The sequence below is a fragment of the Grus americana genome, chromosome 2, assembly GCF_028858705.1.
Source record: "Grus americana isolate bGruAme1 chromosome 2, bGruAme1.mat, whole genome shotgun sequence".
In the NCBI taxonomy this organism is placed as follows: Eukaryota; Metazoa; Chordata; class Aves; order Gruiformes; family Gruidae; genus Grus; species Grus americana.
In genome coordinates this window covers 92,712,380-92,733,037 of record NC_072853.1, presented here as the reverse complement: position 1 = coordinate 92,733,037, position 20,658 = coordinate 92,712,380, and positions in this window count along the sequence as shown.

Sequence of the window (20,658 nt, the reverse complement as noted above, 5' to 3'; positions counted from 1 at the left end):
AACAAAAGGAGAAAAACTAGTACTGTTATTACATATATATAGCTTATAATGTATATACCGTAATATATAGTATATATTTGCTGTCATATATAATGCTGCTAATATAAATATATTACTCCATGGAACTCCAGATGCCGTTAAAGAGATTAATCTATGCTATTAAAACTGAGGAAAGAAATGACAAGTTGTAATATAATGACCTGGTAAATAGTAAGCATTATACCTCATAGAGATCACAAGAGTAATTGCTCATTCATGCCTTTTTCTAATCCATTTATGCAGATTTGACAGTGATCTGTAAACATTACATCTCTCTACAAAGTTGGATAAACAGATTTGAAAGCCAAGAGAGATTATTATGATCATCTTGTCTAACCTGAATATTGAAAGCTGTAGGATTTCCTCCAGCCATTCCCACACCAAGCTCTTTCTGTAGTTGTTTCTTAGAAAGATATCTTCATTTTATTTTAAAGTGTTGTAGAAATGGCGAATCCATCACGCCCCTTTGGAAGATTTCTCAGTGGTTACCCTAACATGTAGAACATAACTGATAGAAATATAAATGTTGTTTGAAAAGGTAAATTCATCTAGCTGCAGCATCTGTCCATTGCAAGCCTGCTTCTTGTTAACATAAATAACTTCCTTTTGAAGATGTTTGTAAAATACAGCAGATTTACTCTTTCACCTTCTCTTGATAAACTGTATGGATTAAACTTTGATTCTGCACTGTATAACTGCCTTTTCAGTATTGTTCTCTTTTCTGAATGCCTTCAAGCTTACAGCTGCTGCCTTACTTTTTTTGACACGTCAACATCCAAACCGGATCTCTCCCTACTTCTGTTTGAATTTCTGAGGTGAATATTATAACCAGGGAAATATAAGGAACAGAAAAAAAACTAAGAAGCGTGAGGTTGAAAATGACCTTAAGAAATCACTCTTTCTAGTCCTTTCCCTTGCCCTAAGACTGCATCAACTACTCCTTTGTTATAACATAACTGTTTTTTCAATCTTGTTCTTAAAGACTTCCCAGTACGGGGCTTTTGCCATCTCAGGCAATCTTTCCCAGTGTTTCCCTACCCTTACCAGTAAAGGTCTTTTTCCTAATGTGTATTCTGAATATATCCTCTACTGCAATTTCAGTCCATTAGTGAAATGTCTGTCTTTGCTGGGCCCAGAGAACAACTATTTGCTTCCTCCCTGTAGCAGCCATTTACATATTTAAAGGCTCTGTCCCCTGCATGTTCTTTTCCTCATTAATCCAAACAGTCCCATTAGCATCCTGACCTTTAATGTTTTCTGGATTTGTAATCGAGCTTGATCTCCACTGCGCTCTTCTCCAGTCACTCAGTGTCATTCGTGAGGTGCCCCAAGCCAAGCATGCTCCAGGTGAAAAAGATTTTAAAAAAGGAAGAATTAAAATTGAAGTCCTACCATGGGTTAGCAGAGCAAAATAATTGCTTTGCCTGTTTTGCAGGCTGTCTTCCTGTTCCCACCTTCCCGTATGGCATTTGCCTTTTTACAACAGCGTAACAGCAGTGACTCGTGTTCAGCCTGTGATTCACTCTACATTATTTCTATGCAACTGTAATCCTGTTTACTTTTCCCCTTCCTCTATCTGCGGAACTGATGATGCTATGTCTAATAAACTACACTTGCACCTATTGAATACTGTCTTTTGTGGGTTTCTTAAAAAAAACTATCTCCGGTTTGACAAAATCCCTCTGAATTCTAGTTCTGTTGTCTAACACACTTTAACTGCTCTCTTCTTCATGTCCTCTCCAAATGTAACATGCTTAGTCTCTGTTCTGTTTTCAGATGTGTTCTCTTCTGTTTTCAGATGTTTACAAGTAGTATCTGATACAGGATAGACCCTCGAGGAACCTCTTTCAATACATCTCTCCATTTTGATAGTGACCCCATTTTGCTAACTCTTCCTCAGCCCTGCTTTTTCTCACCCCATGGGATTTTCAATCTGGACCATATTGCCTTTGGTTATTCTTGAGAAATGCTGCCAAAAGCTTTACTAAAATGAAGATGTGTGACTTTTTAATACTCCTCTCCTTTGTGTAACACCTATTACCTTATTGTAAAAGGAAATCAGATTGATTCAACGGGATTTGTTCTTGACAAAACCACGTTTGTCGTTACTTGTCTGTCTGTCTTCCAGTGCTTACAGATGGTTTGCTTGGTTTTTTTCCACAAACTGAAGCTACCTGATCTATAACTCACCAGCTCCTCCTTTTTAATATGTGTACTTAACTGTAAGCCTGATTGAAACTAAGGTGGCTGCTTCCATGCCCGTGAGAGGTGCCTTCTGAAGTGGAGATCAGCAACTCGCCAAAGCCGTGGCAGTAGAACCAGGAGCACAGCCAAGAAGCCTAACCCGTCCTGGCCTGCTCCAACAAATCTATAGTCCTTGCACAACCTTTCTTCACCTCATTGGTTCCACTTCCCTTTATTTTCTTGATCCACCAAAGGACCATTCCTGCAGATGTTGCCTTCTAGCAGCTGCCATAGATTTTGTGAAAAGTTCATACAGATATTTCAATTTCCAAGCAGATTTCCTGTGTTGTATTATGCACCCAAACCCACCTGCTTTCTGCTTCCTCCTAAATCAAAAATCACCTGGATCTGTGTTGTGAAACCAACATCCAGGAAGTGATCTACTTAAATCTTACAATTCTATTTCTTTTTTGAACAAATAGGTGTAGAAAAAAGTTTTCTTTCTTTAGCAGCATTTTGACCATTACCTGGGAGTTTAAGCCAGAAAACTTCAATATGGAGTGAAATATATTTATCTTAGCTGAAAGGCAAGAGAGAAAGAAACAACTTACTGATCGGTGTTTTCCCCCAGATGATTTCTGGTATGCTTCAAGAGAAACAATATATAAATTAATGCACACTATATTTTGAGTTTTCTTCCAGAACATGTACAGTCACTTTTTCCACATCAAACAAAAAATATAGTCTTTTGCACTTTAAACCCTTTCCAACAGTACACAAAATTCTCTCATTGTTTTATTTTCTTGGCTGACACCACCCTGATTCTTCCCTTTCAAGGCCTATCCAAGGAATCTGTGCACTACTGACCCAGAGGCATTGTTTCTCTAAACAGCACCAACAAAACAAATTATTAAATTACTTTGTACAGCTAAGAATACTGAATGCTGTATACTACAGCTCTGTCAAATGTGTCACTACTAAGTTGCATCAGTTTAAACACTTCTTGTAACCAACCTTTATCTACTGCGTGTATTTTAAAACAATAAATGGGGAGGAAAAAGGTTGAAACCTAAGCCAACTTAAAATTATGCCACATTTCTTTCTCAAAGGAAAAAAAAACCCACCACCAAACCCAACACTTCAAAGACCATTTCAGCGTTTTTGTCCCTCAAATTCCAGGTGAAATTCCATCCCTCTTTTCCACAAGACCAAACTGCTTTCTTTTCTGTGCTTTTGGGAATAAGCAGGGAAAAGCTGTTCGTTAGATATTTTCTCACATACTTCTGAAACCATGTTGAGGTGAGAGCAGGGATGGGATCTCCCGTTCTGAGTCGAGCTGTACCTCTGGACAGTTCATCGCTGCCTGCACACCCCAGCTCCCCTCCACTGGAAGCGAGCGTACCTCTGCTCCCGATGCATCCTAGTGAAAATCAGCCCGTGTAGCCAAGAACTGTTACCTAATTATCAGTCGGGCTCATTTTGATGGAACCAAGTTGTTTCCCCCACTTGCCCCATTCGGTGGCTCTGCTGGCACGTGGCTGTGGAGAGGGGACGTGACAAGCGGCCCAAGGTCTGGTGGGTTTTGCCACTACCAATGTTCGCTCACCAGAGTGCCGATCAGCTTGTAATTTCACGTGCATGCGCAATTTCTTGCAGGAATGTGGCTTTATTTTGCGTGCGCTTCGGGGACAGATCCATTTTGCCATTACGACTGTTCGGTACGTAGTACAATGACAATTGATACACAACAATAAATAACCAGGTCTGATAACACAATAAGTGTACCGCATACACACATACTTGCAAAACCACATCTATTTTAAAGGAAATGATATGAGGGTTTTTTGTGTTTAATGATTCAAATACAGATTCCATCTATTTCTAAACCCCTTCTTGACTGGAAATGTTTTTCTCCCTAAATTTCCTTCTCTCTTCTTCTTTCCATCCTCCTGATCTCTAATTCTCTTATGCTGAAAAAGGGAGGGAAAATTACAAATTAGGGCTGAGGAAAAGGGAACAAGAATGCCAAAACCCAGTTAGTTAAACTGTGCAATCTGGGCCAAGTATAATTGCTCTTTCAAAAATTAACTTTTTAGATAATTTATGTTCAAATTAGTATCACAACTGTATGCTATTAGCAAGAGGTTGCATTTTACATCAATTAGATATAATTATGAAGTTCCTTTTAAAGACAAAAATTATTTTAACATATCAGGGAGGCAATTAACATTAAAATGTGGATTTTGATCTGTGCCCTAAATGTATGATCAAAGGTACAAGATCAGACAGCTTAATCTGAAACCCATTAAATACATGACAATATTTTATTTTAATGAACTACAGTTTTAGTCTTTAATGTTTCTTATTGACATTTATTCTTAGACGCAGAAGTACATTTCCATGAGAGAGGTGTTTGGCCTTGACTTCAGATCTACAGCAATTTCCACAGAAATTTCTGAAAAGAATGTTGGTCAGTGTTTTAAAACATAGGGGCCTAAATTTAGACTGTTAAATCTGTATTTAGCCCTGCAATGTGCTGAGCACCTGGCTGTTGTCCAAGAAAGCACTTACGCGTTCTCATTAACTTTAAAACACATTCAGGCCTATTATTCACTTTACCCAAAGAACTGAACTCAAATACTTAAAGTTAAGCATGCACTTCTGTAGCCTGTTGGACTCAGCCTTATATAAACCCCCAGTCCCGTTCTGCCCACGGTTAAGACCCCGACTCACTTTATTCGCCTGTCTTACCCTATTGCGGTCCTGGGAATGGTCATAGCAGTAAAATTACTCAAGCAAGTTACAGATTTCAAGGCTGTTTTTTTCAGAAGGGCCCGTCAGACACACTTTCAGAACCTACTTCGAGATGTGCATTTTAAAAAACACATTATGGTCAATATCTGAATACAGTTATAATGACTATTCTGTCCTGTTTCTACTTGTTATTTCTTGTGTTTTGCACATCCAGTTCCAACTTTTTGGGCACTCTTCACCCACTTCTGAAGGCCTGATAAAAGTCCAACAGCAGTGGTTAAGAGTCTGTTTTCCATATCTGGGAGGGACAGGACAATAAACAGGAGACACTGCAGCCAGGAGCATTCAGGTGAGGTGTTAGGAAGAACCGTAACACTGGGGGCAGTGAAATATGGGGATGGGTTGTTTAGGAAATGGACTGAACCTCCTTCACTGGAAGCCTTTAAGAACTGGCTAGATAAAGCACGACCAGGAATGATGCTATTCCTGGTGCTACAGTCGGTAGTTCCTCACGAGGCAGGATGCACTAGGCAAGTTCCTAATGCGCCTTGTAGCCCTGTGCAACTATCAGTGTCATCGTCAGGCTTGTGTCTGGCTCTTGCTATGTACTGGCTGGCCTTCTGCGCTGGTACCCTTGCATTTGCCCACTTAGGACCTGTGTCGCTATTCAGTTATGAGCAAGCGGCAGGATTAGACTTTTTTTTTACTTTTTTTTTTTGCTCGTGCAAGTATTTCTAGCAACAGAAAAAAAGATGGCATGCAAAAACTGGCTAGAATAATTTCCATTTCCCTTTTCCATTTCCCAAAGCTATCAGCTGCAGTTAAAGATGACATCAGTCATGATCTAACATAAGTCCTGCTGTTTTCTTTAAAGGAGTATTTGCAGAGAAAATACAAAATGAAAATTAGAGGATTTAGTACAGTGATGGCCATTTGCAAATGTGAAAGTCACTAGTTATTGTTCATAATTGTAAGAGATCCAACCTGCACCTAAAATACCTGTTTTCTCCTCCAGAGCATAACCACCAAAACCCAACACACCGTGGTGCCGTTCTCACCAGCAGTAAAGGAACAAACCCAGAGGAAGGATCTTCTAAAGCAGATTATGCTCTGGTGATTATACAACAAGGATTTCCTCTGTGGGCAGCAAACCCACTTTTAAAAGTGCCCGTTGTGCCCGCCACCCAGTCCCTCCCATCCCGTGCCTCGCCTCGGTTGTGCCAAACGCCAAGGTGGCAGCGTGGCTGTGTCCTCGACAAGGGGCAGAAACCCTCAGTGGGGAGAGACGAGGCCAGGTGAGCACCATCTTCTTCCGTTTTGACTCATTTTTCCTAATTGATTACTGCTCACACTTACAAGGCAAAATTAACCAGCCATAAATATAAAGGGAAGTGTTCTTTTAATCACTTGTGTTACACTTCAGGGAATTTGTAACATCCAGCTGAGCCAGAATTCACTGTTAATTGTAACGAGGCACAGGATGCACACGCGAGATGCGCTTTGATCGATTGCTACACTACCCTTAGCTTGGGGCACTTTTTAACTGCCAAAATCAACCTTCTCTCTGGGAAACATATAGTGAGGGAGTTTGGAAATAGCATTTGGAACAGGCTGGAGAGCTCCACTCCAAATCTGAACTTCCTCAGTGGGGACATCTAGACTTTTCAAAGAAGGAAATGGAAATGTGGGAATGCTAGGGCTAATGGTTTGATTTGAGACTGTCTCTGTTTAAAACAAAACAAAACAAAACAAAACAAAACAACAAAACCCAAACAACAACAACACAACAAACCAAACCAAACAAAAACCTGCTTGTTTTGTTATTTTACGAACTTACAAGAAAATGTTTGGTGCTTGACTAAAAAGTCTCCAAATTTCAGAGTGATAGGTAAAACCCCAAAATGGCATCCTGAAAACTCAGAAATAGGAGCAGACATTTTCTTTTTTAAAATTTCTTTTCCTTTTGGCCTCCAGTTTTGTCTCCATTCTGAAACATCTATAAATTCAAATAGTTGGGTAATCCTTAAGGTGTGTGCCTCCAGGTAAAAACAGACTCCATCACTTCCTCCAAATAATTTCTGAGATACAAATCAGCATCTTAATGACATATTTGTTGTTAAACATTTCCTTATGCCTGCATTCCAGGGAACAAAACTGGATTCCCAGAAGACTTCAATAGTTGCACTTAGTGTATTAGGAAAAAACCAAACAGGATACTGTTTGTTAATGTTGACTTGGTTGCACCAACCTTTAATTTTTGCACACACAAAAGAGATGCAATAAAACAAAATAATGAGGCAAGGCAAAAAAAAAAAAAGTATGTAGGTTTGAAATTTTGGGGAGGGACTGGGGAAAATATTTGGTCAAAACTTGAAGTCTAACGCAGACGCTCATACCCAAGCACACGCACCTACAAGCACAGAAGTAACAGTGACACGCTAACCCTGGCTGCCGCGGAATTACATTCCCGCAGAAATCCAGGGAGGCAAAGTACGGCGCTAGTGCCAATGGCCCATCCAGACATGGCTGGAATTTTCCTAGGGAGTGCAGGGGGGCTGCTTCTCTTTTCCCTCCACACACATTATGTAGCTATTGAACTCTGCAAGACTTGCAAAGAATACACGTTATATTATCTTTTCATTTCCACGGCATCTGTACATTTAAACTTTCATGCCTCATTGTGTCTGCATGTGATCATCTTGTACATATATTTGAATTGCTGCTCTTGCCTCTGATCTTGAGAGACAAAAGCAACACCGAATTCTTTTTCCATTATATATTTTTACAAAAGAACTACTGTAAAAATTAATCAAAGGTATGCTGGTTTTTATTGTTATTTTTTTAATTTTGGGGGGTACTTTTCCTCATATTGCAGTGGTTTTGAAATTGAAACGTTGCACTGCTGAGAAAGTGCCATGAAAATATAACCCACTACATTCCAGGAAAATAAATAAGCAAGGCCACCCAAATTTTCAATTAGTGCTAGTGCAGTATGCAGGAAATGGCTGGAGAACCGTCAAAGGCAGCCTTAGGCTGGGTCGTGGATACGGAACAGTGACAGGAAGGTTTGAAGCAGGAATACAGGCTCAGTGTGAAGATGGCTCTTCTCCAAGGAAAACTGCATGCTAATAGGTTAATACTGATTTCCTGAAACATACAGCCTGGGTATTACATGCTGGAATTTACATTCTGACAAAGGCAATTGCTGAGCCTCAAGACTTTGCTTTTTTGGTGATGAAATAACACTAGAAAGTTCAAGCTGCATTATATATTTCATGTTTTAAGCTTATTAAACATTCAAAGTACAAACTGTGCACATATTTTTAAGCCACCTGAAACAGCAACGGCCTCACTGGTTTGGGAACCTAGTATGAGAAACATTACATTTTGACAGGCCAGGCTTGTCTGGAGTAATACCGTCAACAGATATTGACCAAGGTGAGGTGCTGCCACTTTCAGAGTAAATCTGCCCTGAATCCAGAAATATTGCCCAGTCAAGCAGACGCACACAGCATCATGAATGAAACTCTTGTCTTTTAGCACAGCCTTTACAGACAAAGCGGTATGCGGAAGGTGTCTGAGGACTGAGTTGGACAAAGCAATTTGGAAAATGAAAAACTGAAAAGGACATAAGAAGACACTACATCTCTTTCTACAAGTCAGAGGAAGGGCTCCCGTTGATGGCAGAAGGAGCTGTGCCGGACCTTCATCCTGAACAAAATGAAAAAGGAAAGAATCTTAAAGACCGGTCCAGCTAAAGAGCCTAGCCAACCTTTCTCTACAAACTTCCTCCTATTTTACTCTATCCAACTGATTTTGCGACTGTCAGCTGAGGGTGGCACTGCAGCATCACAGGAGACCCTTATCCCACCAGCCAGACCCATGTGCCGCCTCGTCTGTCTTTACAGAGGGCGGCTGGCAGAGGAGCGCACAAAACAAGTGTAGCCATGAGCAGAAGTGGGGAAGAGACGGTGTGTCTTCCATAAGCCTCTGTGAGGCCAGGATTTCTCTGTGCATCCATCTTAATACCAGCAGGCAGTCTTAATAATGTTTTTATCCCTCTACTAGCGTGGGCACGATCCCATGTCACAGCAAGCAGCTAGCGGTGCCTAGCTGTGCTGCCCTGGCCCCCAGGCACCCATTTAAATCACAGCCGTGCCTGTACCTGATTGATCGTATTTATTTACGAGGTACACACCATTTTCTTTGTCTTTCACCATTCGGAGAACTGGAAGCCATCCCGCGAGTCTTTTTAATAGGCCTAATTGCACTAAAGTCACTGGGAATTCTGCCCAGATAGACCCTGGAAAAACTAGGACACAAAAGGAGACCCTAATTATTTGCATTAGGAGGTAGAAACAATCTCCTTGTAGTTCCAGTCCCTCCCTAGGAAAAATTCTGTGGGACTGAATGTGCCGAAAACGACTTGGGGTCCATCAAGTGGTGCACTTTCCACTTCTTCGCAGGGAAGCTGTTTTAAATAAGCTGTGTAAAAATTTTAATCATCAGAGAATATTTTAAGTTCCAAGTACTGTACCTACCCTGGAAGCTTTTTAGTTTAAAGTCAGTAATTGTGTCACTTGCCTGTGAAAGCGCAATTAACAGAGTAAGGAAGTGGAGAGAATTTGGGGAGTTTTAATTTGTTTTCGCACATAATGGTACATTTTTTGGTCATACGTGATAATTATTTAATCAAATGGAATTTGCCTGGTGGTATTTCACATGACACCACTGCCAATCAGCACAAAGCAAACAAATCCTTCAGGTGCTGAAGGGAGAGTTTACTCATCTGTCTTCTGGTGAGCTGCGTGCTGTGAATGCCGAGTGGCGCATCTAATAACGCCGAAGTGATCCATAGGCAGCCAAGTGGAGCAGGCACCAATTCAGGGCAGCATTTATGTGTTTTGGGGAGTCTGGACAACTTTTAAAGAACCTGGACATGTGTGTAAGGCTGGGTATATGCTCAATCATTGTCCTGAATCAAGAAGCTCTGCCGAATTCAGGCCACAGCTTTTATGAAAAGGTACTTCTTCCCTATAGGAAGAGAGAGCCTCATTTCCTTTCCACGTGAACACTTGATCCATGATAAATGTTTATAAAGTTCCCCTTCACCAAGTTTCTTAACTGCTGAAGAATAAATATTTAAAGAATCACAAATACTATAATCAAAACCACATAAGATGCTACAAGAGTGTTCCCTATTGTACGAAAAAACAAAGGAGCTGAAGCTTGCAGAAAACTTCATTTTCCCGGTTTGAAAACTGATCTACTGTACGATATAGCATGTATTATCTTTGTGCAGTATTTTTAAAACAATACCTTAAATGCCATTGGCTTAATTCTTACCATATTACTATAACAAAACCATGGAAGCTCTGCAGAAGACCAATGAGGAGGAGGTTTGGGGGTCGCATCTGCAGGGTACTGAGCTCTTTAGCTTCTATTTGCTGAAGTCCTGGGGCTTAGACCTGTGTTTAAGATTGAGAACATGCCTAAGTGCCTTGCTGGATGGGAGCCAGAGTGTTCAGCACCTTGCAGGACTGAGCCCTTTGCTGGCACTTGGGACAGAGACTTTGAATATTGAACAAATTCCTTAGGTGGGGTAAAAATTATTATTAAAAGAGAAAAAAAAATGTAGCATGCAACTAAAAACTGTAATACTTACCCTCAGGAGGAATAGGCCACCTAATGGGAGCTACCTAGAGATTTTAGAAATATAATTATACATGCAAAGTTGAACAATGGGACTTTTAGTTAAGTCATTGGTATAAAAATCCTGATTCCATGGAACAAAATGGGAGCATTGCCATTTTTGTCATGGGGCCAGGATTTTGCTCATCCCTTATTACATGACATTGGGTCATTTGGAGTCTTCTTCTAACTCCCAATTTGACACTAATATTAAATTAAATGGCAATTTCCTATGGCCAGTGACCAAATTATCCAGTAATATCTGCTTAATACAATCAAAATAAAAAAGGTGGAAGTCATGTTATTTTAAAGCAACTGATTTGTTTCCTGAATTTTAATCAAATGGGACAGAAGGATCAAATTAGTCAGACAAAACTTTACAGTAATTCAGAGGTATTTTGAACAGAGCAACACACCTTTGCACAGGTAGAACTCTTTCTCAATTCTAAGTCTCCTCCCCTTCTTCCCCTCCCTACAACTACTGTTGATGTCAAACACAATGGGAACAAAGCTTTTCTACTTTGGAAGGCAGGAAAATCTATAGGAAGTTTAACCATGATGCCTCTGGACTCCTGCAGATCAAAGGAAGTTCCCTGTTCTCCTCTCCAGACCGGCATTCAGCTGCCCTGGGAAAAAAAAAAAAACTGGGGAGTGATCATAGCAAAGGTTGAGGGGACTGTCACAGAGACTCAGATCATCACCTGGCTGCCCAAACGCTCCGGCAGCAGTCGCGCAGCAGATGCGCAACCGGCGTCTGAGCATCCCGGCTGCGGAGTTTGGGTTTCAGCCCCCACGCGCGCGCCTGCACTGAAATTCTAGCCTGCCGCCAGACCGCCTGCAAGCCAGCGCCGACTTCCGCAGAAGCAGAACATGATTAGAAGCAATTTTCACCTTGCATGTTCTGTATGTTTGTAATTAGCTGTGAATTAATGCAGAACATTCCTATACAAGTTCCCTTTTCACCAGCAAAAGGCATATCCTTGTATTCGAGCCTGGGGAGAAAGAGAAACTCGTTGTTGATGTCAATGTTTTCTTTTTTTGTTTCCCTTTCAGCCTCCAGGTACAAATACTCCATTGAGAAAATGGCTATTTAAGAGCGGGGCATGACTCTCCGTTTATGTTATCATTAATTTTCACAGTAACTACCAAGAAAAACTAATTTCACACTATTTTTCTACAGTAAATAGCTATGGACTCATTTCAAATCCAATGCAGAAGATGAAGAACTAGTGGAAGAAGGAGGTGAAAAACTAGCAGACACATGCAGGTTTTGCTGGTGAAACCGTTAATGAAAGCACAGGCCCTTAGCAGAATTATCTACCTCACTGCTCTCTGATATATCAATATGCATTTCTTCTGTCTCGAGATACACCACCACAATAAAATGCCTCAACAAAAAAACTAGCTCAACTTAAAAACAAGTGTGGTGACAGACAGAGGAGTAATTAAGCATGCAGCCTTCTGCAAATGATCAACAACAACTTATGCACAAAACTACTGGGTTTTGGGTTTTTGTTCTTGATTTATGTTCTCTACTAGTTTTCTGGTTTTCAAAAACCACCAGAGGGAGCCCATAACCTCTCATAAATATAAGCGAAGGCGTGTTGGGGTTGGCAATGAAAAAATGGAGTAAGAACTTTAAGCTGTCTTTGGGTTTCAAAGAAATACGCTAATTGCTGCTTCACTGAGATCTACATAGATGTAAAAGTTCTGGACAGTGGCACTTGATACGCATAGAATTACGTTAGAAGAGCCTCTTAAATTTGGACCTGACAATTATTAATACAACTCATAATAGTTCTAGTATGCCAAAAGATACACGACAGAGAGGAGGACGAAATGATGTAGGCAGCCCAATACCATAAAATGCATAATCATTTTGGAACATACTTTTGTGCTTAGCTGCTGCATCTGTGTGACACCATCAGGTGCATGAAAAGATGAGTGACGTTATTTACAAGTTGGCCTCAGGGGCTGCTTCACACAGTTGCCAGGGTCTACTCCCTTGCAAGTGCTGATGGCTAAGGTAATCACTGGGGAAAAGCTGATTCTTTGGATGAAAGAGTGAGGGACACGGTGTCATGAAGCACTGAGGTGATCCCATGAGTGTCTACTCCTTAGATCCTAGTGATTGCAGTGACTATCGCAGAGAAGTACTTCAAAATCTGGACTGACATACTGTATGACTTGCTACCAATTTGGCTATCAATCAGCTCATCACTGGCTGATCTAACTGAGCGTTACCTTGACTAGAACACAAAATAAGTAAGGAACAGTGCAGATGGTCCACATGGACTTACCAGACCCAACGATAAGGCACATTTACCAGAGAAGGGTAAAATATCAAGTTTAAGTCATGATTCCTTACTATAATTACCTGATTTGAAGGTTCTCCCCGAAGTTCAGCAGGGTCTGACTAAAACAATAGTAGATCCTGGGAAAAGCCCAAGAAGTTTGGCATGATGATACAGCACGTGGCATATCATCTGTTTGCCCTTCACAGGTCACTATCTTCAGGATGCATGTCCTAGTTCTATAAATATGGGGAAAAATGAAAAGCTAAAAGTACAGAAAATCCTAAGAGGAAGTTGGACAAAAGGTAAGATTCAATAGCAGGACTTGACACATGAAAACACTGTTTCTTTAAACAACCAAGTAAAATTAATGAAGATTAGATGAGCTCTATTTGCTGTAGCCAAGAACTGAATCTTAACCCTTATTAACTCTCAGGACAGGCTCTACAACACATGACTTTTTTTCTGGGCACAGAAGAAAAGACATCTTGCATACATCTTTCCCTTGATGAATAGTCACAGGTTTTAATTGCAACATTTTTCAAACCAAGCTGCAACTAATAACTGGCTAAAGCTGTCTGCGAGAAGCTGTGTGTCTTTGTGACACTTCGGTTCTGGAGGTGCACACAGAACATAATTACCTACAGCTTTTGCAGATGTAATTGTAGAGCGTTATTTTCAGCTTTTACAGCAAAGTCTTACCATTTGTTTTAATTCCACTCCTGTGACCTCAGTGATGGAGGAAATAGTTCTTTCCCAGTTCTAGCTCTGTAGTCCTCTGGGGAAGAAGATGCTTTAAACAATGCCTGAAGTGCTTAACTAATATGCAGTTCTGTTTACACACACGTTACAAATAGACTAGTCAGTGCCACAGAGCAAAAGCCAGTAAAACTTGGATTGGTAATATTCCTGCAGTGCACATCTCAACTACAGGCATGAGTGAGTCCTGTAACACTACTGATCGCAGCAAAAAAGGGTCTAATTCAACATTCAAAATGAGCACTTTCATCTGATCCACCTTACTTGGTCCATAGGACAACTCATTAAAGATAAATAAATAGTAAATAGATGAAAGGAACAAAAGGTAACATCATGTTATCTCTGGCCTCACTTCATTTCTAGGAGACACAGTACAGAATTGCAGCCGGTTTATTATTTGAGTACTCCGCATGAGGGATCAAGGAGAGATCAGTTAATTAAAAAAAAAAAAGACATTATTAGAATATCATAATTAAGGGGGGAAATTGTTTGAAAGCCAGGAAATTCCTCGTTTAGTTTTCACAAAGTCCTGACTGTTAGAGCTTCCTCATTAGCAGAGAAAACCAGAGGCTACAGAGATTGCAAGGTGCAGAAGTGGGTGCAGGACAAGAACTCATGCCCCAGTCAGGTAAAAAAGGGCATCCCATCAGTGGAGAAAAGTCCACCCTGACAAAGAAGCTCTGCGAGGGCCAGTGCGGAAGTCCCAAACATGAGTTTCATGTCGCATCTCTCATGAAACCCTGTAAAACCCAAGCCACGTCTGCTCTTACTGCTTTAAAGCGACAAAAGACGGCTATTTGCAAAATGTAAAATGAGGGCAAAACCCCTGTTGTTCTTCACCCAAATTGCAGCCACCCTTCCTCCCCTTCGGACCATCCCAGGAAAGGCTGCAGCCATGGCGGGAGTGCTGCGGCGGGCGATGGTGTGCCCGCGCAGCTGGGAAGGCAGCACCCCGTGCCGGGGGTGCCGCGCTCTCGACATGGGGCTCTGCTGCCTGGGAGGGCAGCTGGAGTCACCTCCAAACCCACACGCGTGGCACGGCCAGACACGCCGGAAAGCCTGGGAGCTGGCTGCGGCAGATGTGTTAAAAAATCCTACGCCCAGGAGGCGAGCGTAGGACTGTAGCTGTTGCTGGAGCTCGGCTCCGCCAGCCTCAGGTTCCTTCCTCACCCCCATTCCCACGACTCGGCACAGTTGGGGATCGCTTCTGCTGCCTCGGCCGGCTGTCGCTCCCTGCCCATCTCTCTTTGAGCCCATGAGTCACTTCCTCTCCTCAGATCCCACCTTTCAAAACTTCCTTTTTCCTCTTCGGGGGTACGTCTGAAAGCCTTTTCTGAGAGCGGGCATTGGGCTTACTTATCCACGGACAAAAAGCTCCTCTGGGAAACGGCACGTTCTCGTGTCTGGCGACGTCCAGCCAAGAGCACGCAGCCGCATTTGTGCGGTCCCCGCCGCGCCGGTGCGTACAGCTCCACGCTCGCCTCCTCCCGTCCTCTGCTTCGACATGCTGCAGCTGTGGGGTGGTGCCCGAGGGCTTCTCGCCCTGTCCCCTGCCTGCAGGTGTGGGGTGGACTGAGGGAAGAGGAGGGGAAGGAGAGGCCCAGCTCGCCCCAGCTCCGCTCGCCAGCCCCGGCCGCTGCCTCTTGTTCAGAGAGCAGCAGCCCTGGGGCTCAGCCACGGCTGGAGGGAAAGCAAGAAAGTAAAAGCCAAACAGCTTGGACTTAAAAAAATGAGGTTCCTTTCATTTATTCTCTTTTGTGAGCTGTCGGGGATTTAGGTTTTAAGGTTTTTGTCTACAGCCACACGGGCTAGAAATGTGTTTCTTGGAGAGCAGCAATGGACCCTCCTGAAATCAGTGGCGGGAGCTGCTCTGGGAAGCCACCAGTGCCATCCCCTGGGAAGCTCCCAGCTCTTCGTGACAGTCCCTCATGTGAGACGGAGAGTTCACCTTATTCCTGCCCCTCACAGGCAACCAGCACCCGGAAAGAGAGAGGGCGAGGAGAGTGTGGATGTGAGGGGAGAGGTGTGGGGGGAACCTGTCAGGGCTGGAGTGGTGGTTCAGGTGCAGCTTGTTCCCGGGCAGATTTCTGTGTTATCAGCAAGATAATCACATTGACCAACAACTTATTCTGCAGGTGCAGAGGCCAAATCTGCCTGTGCTTAGCGATTCAGAATGAAGCTGTTAACTCTCCTATTTGTCACTGTATTTTCAAGATTATGCTGTTGGATCAGCGTGCTTTGACTTCTCCAACCTACGAACCGCTTGGAAGGCTGTGTTTTCTCCTCCAGGACCTCCACGACCTTATGACCTAATGCTTTGCCTATTACCAAGTGGCACTATTAGGGCAGGAAGCATAAAGCTATTGGGGCCAGATTCTCAGCTGGTGTAAAACAACATCTGGAACGGGGGGGCTATGTGAGTTCATACTAGCTGAGAATTTAGCCTCTCAAAATTATAACAAGAATGTGCTTGTGGAAAAGATCGTTTGTTTGATTGTTTTATACCAAGGACTTGCAGTTTTTCATGCTAATTTCATGCCATGCTAATTAAGCCACTGGGCAGACAATTGCAGTATTTAAATTAAGCATGTAAATTGATGTGGTGTTGAAAGATACCACTTCATTAGTATCTTTTATTCTCAAACGTTATGATGCTTTTCATGTTCAAATACACACACACAACTGAGAGGGAACATGAAGAAAAACTCTGTGTGCAGGTTCCCACGTGTCACCATCCTGCAGTTACAGAGCCGCATCCCTTCTGCTCGGCGGGTTTCAGTCCTGGCTGCTCTGCCATGTCCTTGGATGCACAGAGTTGATACCATGACATTAGTCCCACCGACACCACGCTCGCTTTCTTAGTGATCTAAGAATACAGATCAAAAGTCATAGGTTAAAGAACATCATCTATATCCTCTCTGAAGCACGCCAGTTGGTATCAGTATGGAGGCAATGGAAATCAGTTTTAAAATTTGTTTTACTCTGCTCTCAAGAGTAGGTATGAGAAGCGGGCTGTGCCCCACAGTTCCTGGTTTCTTAAAGCCCACCCAAACTGGTGTGGTGCTTAGGCAGTTACAGCTTATTTTCCAACGGTACAAATATAGACAACAGCTCTCAAATGTACGACACGGAGTAGTCACTGAGAGTATGTGCTCCTCCACTACTGCTAAAGGGAACGCCCTGGCAATCAGCTGTGGTTCCTCCTCCGAATTATCCCCAGGGGAAAAAGTGCCCAGCAGCCAAATAAGGCAGAGGGGATGATTAGTGACACAATATTCCCACCATATCACCTAAAATCTGGTTTTGCCACAACACAGAGCCCTTCTGCCCACAGACCACATATCCCTGGACCCTGGTGTAGGACAAGCTGGTCATTTTTTCCCCCATCTGAGAATAAGATAAAATCCCTAAATTGCTGAGTTTCAGGAGATTATCTGATGACAATAACACATTCTTGCCTTGCTGAAAGCTTAGCACCGTGCGTTTTGGTCACTATATGTAGTTTTCTAAGGCAGCAAATTAATCTGTCAGGCATTAGAGGACTGTATGGGCTTTCCTAAGCAGGAATAAAAAAGTAGCAATAACCAGTGCTTGCTACTAACATTGGGTGGGCAACAGTAATATAGATGGGAGCAAAATTTTCCATGGGATGAAGTGCCAATTTTACATAGAAAGATTAGTAAGTGACTATAAGGTCAAAATAGGAACACCCCCCTACCCCCTCTCCCCCCCACTTTTAAAATGTTTTTATGTTGGCAAGGTTTTTATATAAAAGACAGAAATCATGAACTGCGTCTTACTGCTAAATCTGAAGTAGCGTTTATTTTTCAGAGGGAATTTTTTCCAACACTGTTGCTGTAAATTCCTTATCAAGAAGTAACAAAGAAAGGGATTTCTCTTTTCAGATCAAGAGAGCAGCTTTGGTAATGCCTGTATTCATCCAACTTTTCATTCCAAACATCATCCATCATGCCGTACGTCCCTTACACCAGACTGCAAAAACCATACCACAAATTCTACTTGGAACAGCAATGCATCTTGAACAAAGCTGACTAAACTCAAAATTAAGTTTTCAACAACTGTGTGTTAAAAAGAAAATCAATGAAAGAAAAACAGCGAGCTCTACTGAACAAACATCCTGCAGTTAAAAAAAATATGTTTTGATTGATGAAGGAAAAAGCCATGACATTTTAGGTGGCCTACAAGAAATTTCAAGGATCATATTCAAAAGAAAGCGGGCATTGTATTGAAATATAGTTATCCCAAGGGATAACTGGAATATACTGGGAAATTAGGACATAGAGTGGCTTTGCCCTTTTCTTAAAGCAGTTCATTAAATCTTGCTTTCTTCATCTCCCGTCCCCAAGTGGGGGAGTTTACCTTCGGGATCATCATCTCCCTTGGATGTGAAGCAGCTCTAATTCACTTCCTTGATCCTCCTGCAATCGACTAATGCTGTGCTAATCCTGTCCTGATCAAGCACAATGTGGAAAACTAAATATAATACATTATCTACAAGAAAAGTATTCAGGAATCTAGATCTGAATCCAAGACCCTTTTACCTCTACAGAAAGGTCAGGACAAAACACTCAGTAAGATTTACTGAGCTGTGATATCTACAAAAACAGCAAGGTAAGCTCAGAGGAGAAGCAATATCTTTCATCAGATCAACTGATAAAGCTGGAAAAAAGCAGACACCCTTTCAGGCACAGAGACCCAGTGCAGCTATGGGCAACATCTGAAGTTTAGTTTAGATTAGTCCTGCAGTGAAAACAAGTCTTTTGGCATTGAACATTTACATAATTAACCCTTTCTAAGGCAAATTTTTTATACTCTTTATGGAAAACATTTTCGTGGTGTAATTAAATTCCCAGCTTTTATTTTGATGACAGCAAAACCCCAGATAATTCCATAGGATCTTGTATGCTAGAACTAATAATGCAAATGCGTTCGTCAAAATAAGCTATATTTTTAGTATTGGAAACCTCTGTCCAGTCTCACAAATTCTTAAACTGACTACGTTGATTCCAGAGAATTGACGGTTCTTTTCCGACAGCTTAATTTCTATCCTCACAGACAATATGAATCATACACTTTCATGAGAAAGTGTAGGTCAATGAAATTACTGTGCAAAATGCAAACTTCCTGTTGAGTGAACTTGCCAAGTCCGTGTCTTCACTTACAATACTTTGGATGCTGCTCTGAATGGTATCCTTGCAAAGCAATACTGCTTTGGTAGAAGCAACCAGCTGCTCTTCTTTCTTGTACGTGCCTAGGCTTGTATATCTACTTCCAGTCAGTTAGGCAGGCAACAAGATGGCACAGGTGTCCCCACAGGCATATCACTTTTATGTATGCCATCTTTGCGGAGCTAGAACTGCTCTGAGAACAAAATTCCCTGAATTTTGTCCTGAATTCCCACTCCTCCTGTGTATTATCGGTGGGATTCTTGAGTGCTTATTCAATCCCAGTTGGCTACAGCTGTGCAGACCTATGGCAAGTTCCTCCTCTGTGTATAGTAGCTGCCATTGCTGTACTATATCCCGTATTATTTCTCTTTCGGATATAGAAGCAGCAGCACAGCGTAAAATCATGGTAACAAAAACTCTTGACAAAAGAAAAAGCCACCATAAAAAGCCCAAGCGTCTCCCTGCATTTGTATTTTCTTGTTCGCCTTGCCAGCGCAAAGGAAACAAGGTGTACTCACGCTGAAAAGAAACAGGCCCCTTCTGCACGGCCGGGACCCCTGGGCTTCTGCTGGCAAGGCTGCTGGTACCCATGGCTTGGGCTCTGGAGGAAAACCATTGAGACCTTCTTGCCTTACCTCCCTCCTGGGCAAGCGCAGCTTCCTCCTCTCTGGGTGGTCTTTCCAGTGATGGAGGTCTTGTCCTTCTGCTCCTGGTGTGACCCAGGAGTGAACTGAGCTCATTAAATGAAAAAAACAGAAAAAGGGTGGAAGTCAGTAGATTCAGGTTATGATACTACATTTCTATTTAAAAAAAGTACTTGTTTGTAGAAATCCACAGCATTTCACCCATGTGATGCATCTTTCTTGAGAGACCAGCGCAATTGTCAGATCAAGCATTTCAAGACACGTCATTTCCAGAAGAGAGCAGTTAGGCACACTCTTGATCGTGTGCTTCTGTTTATTCTGCGTAAGGGATCTAGGACACCTGTGTTAGTTTTAAAGCTACTACATGTACAGCACTTGACTGCTATATTTTGGCAAGTCCCAGCTGTTATTTCACATGTGTGAACTAAGAAAATACCCAAGGTAAACACAGACTTAGAAGAAGTACCAAAAACATTTACAATAAAGTGCAAGTATGGCCCAGTATGTTAACCTGCTAATATATACAGCGTGCTGGCCCTGATCTATTTTCCTTTAGAGAAGCAAAGGGAAAGAGATGTAACAAAGCTTGTGTGAAACACCACAACCAGTTACCAGTCATTTCTCCTAAAGGAGCAGCACCGATATGAATTACTCTTCTAGTATTTTTCTCTACGTAGAGTTGTTACCAGCCAACCTTACCCAAATGCGGACAATGCAGAACAGAAACGTTTTTTTTCTGTTCGTTTTGTGCATCTGACAGCATTTAACCTAAAATCAGTTTAAATCCAGATTACTTACATGTGTGCACATGCTCACACTCCCCGTCTACACACACAGTGTTAAAAGGACATTACTGATGATCATTTATTTTTCTCCGCTCTTGCTGCATTTCATAATATCCCTTCTCTCTTGAAATGCTGCCAGAGAAGATTGTCTTTAATACACTTCAGTGGTGTCAAAAGAACCTCAGGAAATGAGGACTGGGGTGAACCTAAGGTCCACTCTATGCCACCAGTACTCTGATTATACATACTGCTTTGTACAGGAGGTAGAGATCTGCACTTCTGATGTCCTGCCTCCAAAAAACAATATTGTGTCCACTTT